The following is a 15057-nucleotide window of genomic DNA, read 5'->3' as shown; positions in this document are numbered from 1 at the left end:
AGACAAGTAGTGATTCTGTGGCATCTTACTACACTGATGGACAGTGGCTGCAATGGGGTATGGAAGGGACTCAAAAATATGGGTGAATGTAGTAAACACATTGTTTTTCTTGTGAAACCTTCATAAGAGTGTATATCAATGATACCTTAATTTAAAAAAAAGAAATACCTGTTTTTAATAGCATGACCGTAAATCAACTACAGATCTTAGTTCTGCCCTACAGAATTAAAGAGGAAAACTTCTATTATCTGGTATCTCACACTTGCCAGCTCCTTTCTTCTCCAGATGAAACACCACCTAACCCTTTAATAATTCTTAAGTCATTCATTATCTCAGCTGCTGTTCCCAAACACAACAATTTATCAAAACTCTACATAAAACATGACACTGACAGTATCATATTGTCTAGTAGAAACATTTTTTCTGAGGGCCATACTATTTATTGATGTGTACTGTAAATGTACCCTAGTTCTTTTGGCCACTACCCCACACCACCATTGTTAGCCCACACAATTAACAAAATCTAACATCCTTAAATCCTTCTCGCTTAAACTTCAATTATGCCAAGGCTCCTCCAACTTATACCTGTTGCAGTTTTAGCTATGTTGCAGGGTTTTGTTTTGTTTTTTAACAAAGTTTTAAGTTAAAACTAAAGATAAAGCCTTTTGGTAGATCACCTGAGATCTCCGTGGAGGTTGATATATTAGACTGCTCTATTAGTTACAAATTCATTCCAACCTTCCTTAGTATCAAATCATGTTTCTTCATCTTATCCATGATTTCTTGTAGTCAAATAGCTTATCTTTGAATTTTAACAAGGCATCAAAAATTTGAATCAGAGAAACTTGTGCTTCAACACAAACCCAAGTGTTCATTATGTGAACTAGAGGCAATAGTTTAATCTTTCCAAGATTTCATTAAAATAAAAATAACACCCATTTTGCAGAATATCACATGCTTTGAAGATTAGAGATACCATCATATAAAAGCAACCCACATACAATAGTCACTAAAAGGATAGTTACTATTTACAGCTTCAGAATTTAATAGTTTTTAAGCCCCAAAATTCTTCTAAAAAAAAGGAACTGTTTATTTGGCTCGACTTGTCTTAGAGATTCTTCCTTGTGATAACTACAAAATCACCTTACTTCCTAAAATGCTCATAACCACTACTTAATATATTATCTATTCTTTTTAAAATGTTCCAGAAATTGTGTTCAAGTAGTTATCAAGACCAATAGGTGATAACAAAGCTTTGAGAAAAAGTAGAAAATACAGGAGAAGTAACTGTGCAGAAAAGAATGGGGGTTTCAGTGAATGCTCAGCAGATAAATAATGCAGTATAAACTATATTCCAGGCTGTATTCCCACATAGAATATATACTGACACAGTGAATCATTAGAACAAGTCTCAAATAATTGCCAAAAAAGGATAACTTCAGAAGTAAGCCAAATACACAGCTGAAACAAACTGCAGACATTTTTTAATACTCATCAAAATATAAAGTTCAGCCACAACTATTCCATGCATTTTACCAGCAATTTTCAAATCACCTCAATTTCCAATTACATTCAGTCCCATTATAAATGTCAAAAGCTGGTGTTCAACAGCTGACATAAATATGCATGGATGAAAATGGACTGTTCTCTATCCAATTTGTACAAACTGCTATTATTCTACATCCTAAGTATTTCAAACGCCATGCCAAGCCAGGTACAAAAGCATGACTATAATTGGACTGATGAGCAAATATACTTTCCAACTTCTTGCATATTTAAATATCTTAGTTCTACACTTACAAGACAAAGAAGGCTATTGAAAATTTAAACATCAGTCTTACTTAAGGGAGAATTCAGTTTTCTGCCTAACTGTATTGCCATTCATAAGCAGAACTACATCATTTCACTTCAGGATCTGGCTTGGGACTCTGAAGAATTCACTATCAGTGAAGTTTAATTTAATCCTTATTTTTGTGTTTGAATTTACCAAGTATTGGTAATGCTGCTGATGGTAGTACAAAATAGCACAACCACATTGGAAAACAGTTCGGCTGCTTCTTATAAACACACACTTACCATACAATCCAGCAATTCTACAAATGAAAACGTTTCTACACAAAGATTTGTACACAAATGCTCACAGCAGCTTTACTTATAATGGCCAAAACTGGAAATTACCGAGGTACCCAACATAAATAGACAAATAATAGTGTATCCATAAAATGGAATGCTATACAGCAACAAAAAGGAAGAAATTAATACAGCAATATGAATATATCTCAAGAGCATCACACTAAGTAAAATAAATACACAAGTAGTATGATTCTACTTCCATGAAATTCTAGGAAAGGCAAAACTATAGTGACAGAAAGCAGATTAGTACTTACCCAAAAGTCAGAGAGGGGTATAACCTCAAATGGGCTAATGAAAGAACCTGGGAGTAAAACACTCTGTAACACTTACAGAAAAGTGTAAGTCAGTAAAAATTCATGGATCTATATACTTAAGATTAGTAAATTCTCATGTATGTAAATTTTTTTAATAAGTGAAGCCTGTTTTATTAAGTGTTAATGATAAAAAAATTTCAGCACAGCTGTTGCATTTAAAAAAGTGAAACTACATCTAGCTCAGTAAATAGATGAACCTGATGTCTCTGAATGACATAATTGAGCATTGTACAGTACATCTTATGAAGACCCATAAATTAAAGAACTACTAGTTTAAAGTTAGTGATTATGAAACAAATATGTATTCATAGTTTCAGCTTCTTTTTCCTTCCTCTACCATCAGGTGCTCCATCCATTTTACGTTTCTGAGTTGAAGGCTTTGGTCCTCTTTTCTTTTTCTCTGCCTTCTCTTTTTCTTCTAGTTCCATGTTTTCTCTTTCAATCAAGGTAATTAAAGTGTTACATCTCCTCTGGAGCTCCACTGCTGTTCTGGACTTAAGAAACCAGTCAAATCTGAACTGTTGAGAGTTGTGAATACACTGTCATAATTCATCATACACATTTTCTTTGTCAAATCCAAGTTTGTGCAGAATACAGATCAGAAAACAATCCTCTTCCTCAGTATAGGTTTTTCCTTTGTTAGTACCATATGATATTCTCAGCTGATGGAAAGGTGCTTTGTACCGTCCAATCTTTGTGTCAAGTGCTTTTTTGATACTAATTCTTCTTTGAATTCTTGCCTCTCCCCTTTCATTCTCAGCCATAATCTTCTCTATGTCTTGGAGTTCATTGCATCTTTCCCAGAACACAGCTGAGTATTCAATAACTTCTTCTGGAGTTTTTCCTTCTACTTCTCTTGCTATATTTTCATTATCATCACGACCCCACTTCTCATTAGCTTTGATAAACTGGTTAAAATCTCTCTCATTCCAATTGGTAAATCCCTGTGTTAGAAGCTTCTCTTTTTCTTCTAATTCTTCATCATTTAGGAGTTCAGCTTCATCAATTTTAAGCTGTTCTTCTTTTTGTGCTTGTGCTGCATTTGGTAGGTCAGGATTTCGAGGCACCTTGTACCCAATAGTTTTTCTGTAATATAGAATTTCTTTTTCCAGTAATTCAAATAAACATGGAGGAAAAAACTGGAAATCCTGAACATTGGGTTGTTTCAGAGGTCGAGGAGCCTTTGGTGCTTTAGGTTCACTGACACGAAGAGCTTCCCTGAAATAGGCATCAACAGCATAGTTAGCCTTTCTTTCTCTTTTAGGTGGTTCAATCCACTCTGTGAAAGCAATCTTTTGTTTTTCTCTATAATCTTCTCCTTCAAAGTTATAAACACTCGATTCTGTATCCATTGTAAAGTTTCTAAGTGAGCTTTCACCCATCTTGGAGTTTTTCATTCATCTCTGCAGTCTTCTTTGCACCTCTTTCCAAAATACCATCAATATCTTCATCAGTAATCTCACTTTCCTTTGAAGCAAATACATGTGTTGCCCCATGTCTGATCATTTGAAGCATTTCACCTTTGCCAATTTTGTTCAGATTCTGATCCACAAGTCTTCCTTGTTGAATGACTACTGAATCCAGTCTGAGTTTCATCTCAGCACGTTCCACTATTCTTCCTTCTACAGTGTTATCAGTTATAAAGCAGAACACTCTTGACTGTCTTGGTTTGTCCAATTCTATGTGCTCGGTCCATAGCCTGGAGATCTACTTGGGGATTCCAATCTGAATCATACAAAATTACTACATCAGCAGTAGCAAGACTGATGCCAAGACCACCAGCACGCATGCTTAACATGAACACAAACTTTGTGCTGTTTGGTTCATTGTATGCATTGATGGACTCTTGTCTCTCATCATGGGGTGTCTGCCCATCTAATCTGCAATACTCATAATTTCTCCACACACAATAATCTTCCAGAATATCCAACACCCTTGTCATTTGACTGAAGATTAGTACTCGTGAACCTTGTTCTTTCAATTTAGGGAGCAGCTTGTCTAATACCACCATTTTGCCACTGTTGGTAACTAGATGCATATCGTGGTATAAGGTGGACCAGGTTCAGCTCCATCAAAGAGATATGGATGATTACAGCATTTCCTCAACTGCATCAGGATGTTCAATAACCTCATTTTGTCCTTCTTCCCTGCAGAGTTTAGTATATCTATATCCTTCATTAATATCCAAGTATACCATTCCCTCTGCATTTTGCTGAGACCCATATAGATTTTTACTTCCTTCTTTGGAAGCAAACTCTTTTCAACATCAGCTTTAATTCTTCAAAGGAGGAATGGGCGCAATACCATATGAAGCCTTTCAACTAGCTTTTGATCCCCAAGGCAATTATTTGTATCAAACCAGGAATCAAAGTCATCAGCTGAATTAAAGACATCTGGCAACAAAAAAATTAAGAAGTGACCAGAGCTCATGCAAGTTGTTTTGAAGAGGTGTTCCAGTTAATAATAATTGATTTGTAGTCTTGAATTCCCTCACTATTTCTGATAACTTAGACTTTTCATTTTTGATCCTGTGAGCTTCATCTATAACTAAGTACCTCCAATTAAACTTTTTGAAAACAGACTTCTCTTTTATAAGCATTTCAAAAGATGTTACACATACATCCCATTCTTCTGGTAATAAAACGTCCCTGACAAAAGCAGCTCTTTGTTCTTTATCTCCTATCAAACAAACAGACCTAAGTGTTGGTACCCATCTCTTGAATTCACTCATCCAGTTGTGTAATGTAGATTTAGGAACCAAAACCATATGAGGACCAGGAATGTTTCTATAGTGTTTCATATACCCAAGAAGAGAAATTGTTGGAAGAGTCTTTCCCAGACCCATTTCATCTGCAAGGATACCACTGATGCCATTCTCATACAAAGAAATGAGCCAATTTAATCCTCAAACCTGATAATCTCTCAGTTTACCCCATTTTACATACGATGGAGAGTCTTCAAATCAGTGCAAACGTTGGTTGCTTTGGAGCTTTCTGTTAATAGTTCTTCATCCTCCTCTTGCTCTGTTCTACGGTGTCAGTAGTGGCCTACTGATAGCAAGTTCTGTTTCTCATCCTTTTTTATTTGTGGGCACCCTGGTTTCATTTTCAAAGGTGAAGTTGGAGTCTTCTGAGCAGCAGGCTGAATGAAATGTGCAAACAGCTCTGTTTGCTTTAATAAATACTCAAACCTATTTGCTCGGTCAGTTTGCATTTTTTCTTCATAAGTAGGATCTGGCTCTTGGATTTCTTTTTGCTTTCCAGGAGATGTATCATCAAATACTTCCTCCACCTCGGAGTCCACGGGGCCTGCGCCGGCTGCGGAGGGGGCCGCCTGAGCCTTTTAAAAATACTATTGTTAAACTTTAAATGGTTTTCAAATTAAAATAAATAAGTACCTTTACTAAAGCTATAACCAGAGGTCCGGCAATGTTGACCATCAGCAAAGAGCAAATACCCCTCCACACACCATTACCATGTTTGCACCCCCTTTAAAAAAGTCTTCAAGCTTAACAGAAACAAAAACCCACATATTTGAATGTTTAGTGGAGGAGCAGACTTTCCTTCCCATCTGACTTAACTGTAGGGGACAAACAGACCCCACCAGCATCAAGCAGGACTGCGTCACAGGTAAACAAAAATAAAACAATGACTAGAACTGAACTGGAATTCAGTATCATTTAATATTAATATAAATCTAATTTTTAAAAGAATCAGTGGCACTGGGGAAGTCACCAGCTTACAGCTCGGTCCCAAAACTAATGTTCACAATAGTTAAGTCATCAATAAAATTTTAATAATATCCAGTATATTCTGTTTAAGGAAACAGGGTAAAGTATAATTAATTTCAGAAAAATTGCTAAGAAAAATACATGCTACACTCACTCCCAGAATGTGGTCTCTAAATACCATTTCCCATTAAAAGGAACAAGAGCTCCCTGGAAAAAAAGAGAAAGTCTACAAGCTAAACCTGGAATATCTTAGCATCTACTGAGATTGTAATCAAAGGATTTACCAGTCAACCTAAAGGGCACACTGGTCCAAAGTGGGATATTTTAAACATCAGTGTGGTAGGCTGAACCACCCTACCACCTTCCAGATATATTCACTTCCTAATCACCAGATCCTGTATTACCTTATACAGCAAAAGATGCGAATAAATTAAGGATTTTGAGGAATTTATCCTGGATTATCCAGTGGACCCTAAAGGTAATCACATGTAACTTTATAAGAAAGAAACAAGAGTTTTGACACAAACACAGAGGACAATGCAATGTGACAACAGAACCAGAGATTGGAATGATGTAGCCATGGAATACCAGCAGCCACCCAACGCTGGAGGAGGCAGGGAATGGATGCTCCTCTAGAGTCACCGGAAGGAGCACAGCCCTGCTGATATCTGATTTCAGTCCAATGATAATGATTTTGAACTCTGGACTCGATTGTGAGAGAATACATTTTGATTGTTTTAAGACATCCAGTTTGTGCTACTATGCTAGAGCAGCCATAGTAAACTAATACAATCAAGTAAGAATAACTACAATGAAGTAAAATACATATAAATCTGTTTGTTCTTGATGATACACAAAGAACAAAAGAAACCTGATTGGAGACCTTTGAAGGATTCTAGGCAACCAAGTCATTATTTTGAAAACTAGTAAAGGGAAAGGTATTAAGCATTTACTCTCCATTTCCTACACAAACTAAACCTTAGCATGGCAAAATATACAAGGAGAATTTTTCTTTGTAGAAGCATTCCAGCTAATAAATTTCTATTTTACAAACCCTAATGAATGACGAAATCTAGGAAATGATCATCAATCGTCCTAAGACCCCAAAAGACAACCAGACATTCTGCACCTGGAGGTACATGCCACCATTCTGAAATGCTCTTTACAAAGGCAAAACAAGAGGCGGAGCCAAGATGGCGGCGTGAGTACAACAGCGGAAATCTCCTCCCAAAACCACATATATCTATGAAAATATAACAAAGACAACTCTTCCTAGAATAAAGACCAGAGGACACAGGACAACATCCAGACCACATCCACACCTGCGAGAACCCAGCGCCTCGCAAAGGGGGTAAGATACAAGCTCCAGCCCGGCGGGACCCAAGCGCCCCGCCCCCCAGTTCCCGGCGGGAGAAGAGGAGTCAGAGCGGGAGGGAGAGGGAGCCCAGGACTGCTGAACACCCAGCCCCAGCCATCCGGACCAGAGCGCAGACACAGTGCGTGTGCGGGGCCCTGGATACTAGGGAAACAGGGCAGCAAGAACGGTGAGCAGGTACCGGAGGCCTGGCGCCGGAGGACATAAGAAAAGCGAGCGGCCATTTTTTGTTGTTGTTGTTGTTGTTGTTGCTTTGTTGAGGTGAGTGCTTTTTGGAAGTCTTAAAGGGACAGGGAACCCAATACTAGGGAAACAGGGCAGCAAGACCGGCAAGCGGGTATCGGAGGCCGGCGCCAGAGAACAAAAGAAAAGTGAGCGGTCAATTGTGGTTTTTTTGTTGTTGTTTTGTTTTGGCGAGTGCTTTTTGGAAGTCTTAAATGGATAGGGACCCCAATACTAGGGAAACAGGACAGCAAGACCGCTAAGCAGATGCCTGAGGTTGGCGCCGGAGAATAAAGAAAAATGAGCGGCCATTTTTTTTTTTTTTTTGTGGTCGCTGTTTTGTTTTGGCGGGTGCTTTTTGGAAGTCTTAAAGGGGCAGGGCGGGACACTTAATCCAGAGATAGGGAATCCGGGAATCTCTGGGCACCCTAATCCCCTGGGCTGCAGGGAGCACTGAGGCCCCTTACGGAGATAAATAGTCTCCGGGCAGCTCCCCCTCCAACACAACTCCATCACTTTGGAGCAGCTGCCAGAGCCAGGCCACGCCCACAGCAACAACGGAGATAAACTCCATAGCAGCCGGGCAGACAGCAGAAGCCCTGTCTGCACCAGCTACCCAGCACAAGCCACTAGAGGTCGCTGTTCTCCCAGGAGAGGAGGGCCACAAACCAACAAGAAGGGAAGTTCTTCCAGCCGTCACTCGTCCCAGCTCTGCAAACTATTCCTATCACCATGAAAAGACAAAATTACAGGCAAACCAAGATAACAGACACTCCAGAGAAGGAGACAGACCCAACCAGTCTTCCTGACAAAGAATTCAAAATAAAAATCATAAACATGCTGACAGAGATGCAGAGAAATACGCAAGAGATATGGAATGAAGTCCGGAGGGAGATCACCGATAGAAAGGAGATTACAGAAATGAAACAAACTCTGGAAGGGTTTATAAGCAGAATGGATAAGATGCAAGAGGCCATTGATGAAATTGAAACAAGAGAACAGGAACGCATAGAAACGGACACAGAGAGAGATAAAAGGATCCCCAGGAATGAAACAATATTAAGAGAACTGTGTGACTAATCCAACAGGAACAAGATCCGTATTATAGGGGTATCAGAAGAAGAATAGAGAGGAAAAGGGATGGAAAGTATCTTGGAAGAAATAATTGCTGAAAACTTCCCCAAACTGGGGGAGGAAATAATCGAACAGACCACGGAAATACACAGAACACCCAACAGAAAGGATCCAAGGAGGACAACACCAAGACACATAATAATTAAAATGGCAAAGAACAAGGACAAGGAAAGAGTTTAAAAGACAGCTAGAGAGAAAAAGGTCACCTATAAAGGAAAACCCATCAGGCTAACATCAGACTTCTCGACAGAAACCCTACAAGCCAGAAGAGAAAGGCATGATATATTTAATGCAATGAAACAGAAGGGCCTTGAACCAAGGATACTGTATCCAGCACGACTATCATTTAAATATGATGGCGGGATTAAACAATTCCCAGACAAGCAAAAGCTGAGGGAATTTGCTTCCCACAAACCACCTCTACAGGACATCTTACAGGGACTGCTCTAGATGGGAGCACTCCTAGAAAGAGCACAGAACAAAACACCCAACATATGAAGAATGGAGGAGGAGGAATAAGAAGGGAGAGAAGAAAAGAATCTCCAAACAGTGTATATAACAGCTCAATAAGCGAGCTAAGTTAGGCAGTAGATACTAAAGAGGCTAACCTTGAAACTTTGGTAACCACGAATTTAAAGCCTGCAATGGCAATAAGTACATATCTTTCAATAGTCACCCTAAATGTAAATGGACAGAATGCACCAATCAAAAGACACAGAGTAACAGAATGGATAAAAAAGCAAGACCCATCTATATGCTGCTTACAAGAAACTCACCTCAAACCCAAAGACATGTACAGACTAAAAGTCAAGGGATGGAAAAACAATTATTTCAGGCAAACAACAGTGAGAAGAAAGCAGGGGTTGCGGTACTAATATCAGACAAAATAGACTTCAAAACAAAGAAAGTAACAAGAGATAAAGAAGGACACTACATAATGATAAAGGGCTCAGTCCAACAAGAGGATATAACCATTCTAAATATATATGCACCCAACACAGGAGCACCAGCATATGTGAAACTAATACTAACAGAACTAAAGGGGGAAATAGACTGCAATGCATTCATTCTAGGAGACTTCAACACACCACTCACCCCAAAGGATAGATCCACCAGGCAGAAAATAAGTAACGACACGGAAGCACTGAACAACACAGTAGAGCAGATGGACCTAACAGACATCTATAGAACTCTACATCCAAAAGCAACAGGATATACATTCTTTTCAAGCGCACATGGAACATTCTCCAGAATAGACCACATACTAGCCCACAAAAAGAGCCTCAGCAAAATCCAAAATACTGAAATTCAACCAACCAACTTTTCAGACCACAAAGGTATAAAACTAGAAAAAATTCTACAAAGAAAACAAAAAGGCTCACAAACACATGGAGGCTTAACAACATGCTCCTAAATAATCAATGGATCAACAAACAAACTAAAATAGAGATCAAGGAATATATAGAAACAAATGACAACAATAACACAAAGTCCCAACTTCTGTGGGACGCAGCGAAAGCAGTCTTAAGAGGAAAGTATATAGCGATCCAGGCACACTTGAAGAAGCAAGAACAATCCCAAATGAATAGTCTAACATCACAATTATCAAAATTGGAAAAAGAAGAACAAATGAGGCCTAAAGTCAGCAGAAGGAGGGACATAATAAAGATTAGAGAAGAAATAAACAAAATTGAGAAGAATAAAATAATAGCAAAAATCAATGAAACCAAGAGCCGGTGTTTTGAGAAAATAAACAAAATAGATAAGCCTCTAGCCAAACTTATTAAGAGAAAAAGAGAATCAATACAAATCAACAGAATCACAAATGAGAACGGAAAAATCACAACAGACTCCACAGAAATACAAAGAATTATTAAAGACTACTATGAAAACCTATATGCTAACAAGCTGGGAAACCTAGGAGAAATGGACAACTTCCTAGAAAAATACAACCTTCCAAGACTGACCCAAAAAGAAACAGAAAATCTAAACAGACCAATTACCAGCAACGAAATTGAAGCGGTAATCAAAAAACTACCCAAGAACAAAACACCTGGGCCGGACGGATTTACCTCAGAATTTTATCAGACACACAGAAAAGACATAATACCCATTCTTCTTAAAGTTTTCCAAAAAATAGAAGAGGAGGGAATACTCCCAAACTCTTTCAATGAAGCCAACATCACCCTAATACCAAAATCAGGCAAAGACCCCACCAAAAAGGAAAACTACAGACCAATATCCCTGATGAATGTAGATGCAAAAATACTCAATAAAATATCAGCAGACCAAATTCAAAAATACACCAAAAGGATCATACACCATGACCAAGTGGGATTCATCCCAGGGATGCAAGGATGGTACTACATTCGAAAATCCATCAACATCATCCACGACATCAACAAAAAGAAAGACAAAAACCACATGATCATCTCCATAGATGCTGAAAAACCATTTGACAAAATTCAACATCCATTCATGATAAAAACTCTCAGCAAAATGGGAATAGAGGGCAAGTACCTCAACATAATAAAGGCCATCTATGATAAACCCACAGCCAACATTATATTGAACAGCGAGAAGCTGAAAGCTTTTCCTCTGAGATCAGGAACTAGACAGGGATGCCCACTCTCCCCACTGCTATTTAACACAGTACTGGAGGTCCTAGCCACGGCAATCAGAATAACAAAGAAATACAAGGAATCCAGATTGGTAAAGAAGAAGTTAAACTGTCACTATTTGCAGATGACATGATACTGTACATAAAAAACCCTAAAGACTCCACCCCAAAACTACTAGAACTGATATCGGAATACAGCAAAGTGGCAGGATACAAAATCAACACACAGAAATCTGTAGCTTTCCTATACACTAACAATGAACCAATAGAAAGAGAAATCAGGAAAACAATTCCATTCACAATAGCATCAAAAAAAATAAAATATCTAGGAATAAATCTAACCAAAGAAGTGAATGACCTATACTCTGAAAACTACAAGTCACTCTTAAGAGAAATTAAAGGGACACTAACAAATGGAAACTCATCCCATGCTCTTGGCTAGGAAGAATTCATATCGTCAAAATGGCCATCCTGCCCAAAGCAATATACAGATTTGATGCAATCCCTATCAAATTACCAGCAACATTCTTCAATGAACTGGAACAAATAATTCAAAAATTCATATGGAAACACCAAAGGCCCCTAATAGACAAAGCAATCCTGAGAAAGAACAATAAAGTAGGGGGGATCTCACTCCCCAACTTCAAGCTCTACTATAAAGCCATAGTAATCAAGACAATTTGGTACTGGCACAAGAACAGAGCCACAGACCAGTGGAACAGACTAGAAACTCCAAACATTAACCCAAACACATACAGTCAATTAATATTTGATAAAGGAGCCATGGACATATAAGGGGGAAATGACAGTCTCTTCAACAGATGGTGCTGGCAAAACTGGACAGCTACATGTAGGAGAATGAAACTGGACCATTGTCTAACCCCATATACAAAAGTAAATTCAAAATGGATCAAAGACCTGAATGTAAGCCATGAAACCATTAAACTCGTGGAAAAAAACATAGGCAAAAACCTCCTAGACATAAACATGAGTGACCTCTTCTTGAACATAGCCCCCCAGGCAAGGAAAACAACAGCAAAAATGAACAAGTGGGACTATATTAAGCTGAAAAGCTTCTGTACAGCAAAAGACACCATCAACAGAACAAAAAGGAACCCTACAGTATGGGAGAATATATTTGTAAATGACACATCCGATAAAGGCTTGACATCCAGAATATATAAAGAGCTCACACGCCTCAACAAACAAAAATCAAATAATCCAATTAAAAAATGGGCAGAGGAACTGAACAGACAGTTCTCCAAAAAAGAAATACAGATGGCCAACAGACACATGAAAAGATGCTCCACATCGCTAATTATCAGAGAAATGCAAATTAAAACTACAATGAGGTATCACCTCACACCAGTAAGGATGGCTGCCATCCAAAAGACAAACAACAACAAATGTTGGCGAGGCTGTGGAGAAAGGGGAACCCTCCTACACTGCTGGTGGGAATGTAAATTAGTTCAACCATTGTGGAAAGCAGTATGGAGGTTCATCAAAATGCTCAAAATAGACTTACCATTTGACCCAGGAATTGCACTCCTAGGAATTTACCCTAAGAACGCAGCAATCAAGTTTGAGAAAGACCAATGCACCCCTATGTTTATCGCAGCACTATTTACAATAGCCAAGAATTGGAAACAACCTAAATGTCCATCAGTAGATGAATGGATAAGAAGATGTAGTACATATACACAATGGAATACTACTCAGCCATAAGAAGAGGGCAAATCCTACCATTTGCAGCAACATGGATGGAGCTGGAGGGTATTATGCTCAGTGAAATAAGCCAAGCGGAGAAAGAGAAATACCAAATGATTTCACTCATATGTGGAGTATAAGAACAAAGGAAAAACTGAAGGAACAAAACAGCAGCGGAATCACAGAACCTAAGAATGGACTAACAGGTACCAAAGGGAAAGGGACTGGGGAGGATGGGTGGGTAGGGAGGGGTAAGTGGGGGGAGGAAGAAGGGAGGTATTAAGATCAGCATGCATAGGGGGGTTGGGAGAAAGGGGAGGGCTGTACAACACAGAGAAGACAAGTAGTGATTCTACAACATTTAGCTATGCTGATGGACAGTGACTGTAAAGGGGTTTATAGCATGGACCTGGTATAGGGGAGAGCCTAGTAAACATAATATTCCTCATGTAAATGTAGATTAAAGATAACAAACAAAAAAAAAAAAGAAAGAAAAGGGGGATTACTCCATGAAAGGATAAAACTAACTGTAAATCAATGATTAATCCATGCTTTAAATATCCTTAACTTTGATCACCTAAAAGGTGTCAGATGATCAGCTATGGAGGTACACTTTTCTGATAATATTCCTTTCTCTTAAAAAAAAAAAAAAAGCAGTTCCTGTGTGGTGACCTCCAATGAGTTCTACACAATGGTATAAAGGGCAGATCAAAGTGTGGGCAAAGGGTCTGTTTGTGTTTATACAGAGGATCAAAGCCTAATTTGGCTACCCAGAAAATGAACTAAGATACGATATGAAGAAGAACTTCCAACATCAGCACTCTCTGGAAGAGTCATACCAGAAGATGATCATCAAAAAACCTCAACAAAGATCCAGGCGATGCTGCAGTTGTAGCTGCATTCATCCCACCGGTTCCTGGACTTGCCATTGGAATGAAGAAGGAGATATCTAAGCTGGCCTGCACATACAGTAAAACAACAAATTTGACTGGATCTACACTGTTGGAACTCAACCAAGAATTAGGAGAAGTGCAAGTTGTAGCACTCCAAAAACTACAGACTATCTACTGTTAAAAGAACATATGGGATGTGAACAGTTCCAAGGAATGGGCTGTTTTAATTTGTCTGATTTCTCTCAGACTGTTCAAGTACAGTTGGACAATATCCATCATATCATAGACAAATTTAGACAAATGCCTAGGGTGCCTAAGTGGTTTTCTTGGCCTCACTGGAGATGGCTGGTAATTATAGATCTGCTTTGGTTATGTAACTGTATTCCTATTATGTTAATGTGTGTGTACAATCTAATTAGTAGTTTAAAACCTATACATGCTTAAATTACTCTACAAGAAGATATGTCAAAGAAATAATCAATCTTCCCATGTTTTCTTCCGTCTGCTACCTCTATAGCTTTTCTTCTTCCTTTCTAATTACAACCCTTAAATAGCATTCGTGCCTCATATCAAATTTACCAAGTATCATAATTCCTCCAAGTGCTAAAGATACTCAAGACAAATGCTGGGCATAGAAGCCACAGGGCATAAATCTGCAAAGAAGTAAAAAGCTAACCTTTTCAAACAATATGGCTTCTCTCTCACTTACCAACTTCACATCTCCCTGTATGGCCCTGGAAGATGACTGGTTAGCCAGAGACGGGTAAGATTCCTCAAGGGAGGAACAACCTAAGACAGGCACAGTCGCAGGGGGGTCATCAGGTGAGAAATTGGGGATCAACAGAGGTGAGGCTTAGAACCTCTCCCCCACTGTTTTGAGAGAAATCTTCTGCATCCGTGGATGTTTTATTGCCCTTGTATAGCTTGGA

The 15057-nt window shown here is 38.7% G+C and overlaps 1 protein-coding gene and 1 pseudogene across 4 annotated transcripts in view; both read right to left on the bottom strand.

Moving 5' to 3' along the window:
• Positions 1-15057, bottom strand: part of RABEP1 (rabaptin, RAB GTPase binding effector protein 1) — a 278399-nt gene that overhangs the window by 225226 nt on the left and 38116 nt on the right. The gene's annotated exons all lie outside the window — the stretch shown is intronic.
• LOC118917789 (SWI/SNF-related matrix-associated actin-dependent regulator of chromatin subfamily A member 5-like) lies at positions 4081-5816 on the bottom strand (annotated as a pseudogene).

The sequence above is a fragment of the Manis pentadactyla genome, chromosome 4, assembly GCF_030020395.1.
Source record: "Manis pentadactyla isolate mManPen7 chromosome 4, mManPen7.hap1, whole genome shotgun sequence".
Classification (NCBI taxonomy): Eukaryota; Metazoa; Chordata; class Mammalia; order Pholidota; family Manidae; genus Manis; species Manis pentadactyla.
This window is presented reverse-complemented; position numbering and strand designations above follow the sequence as displayed.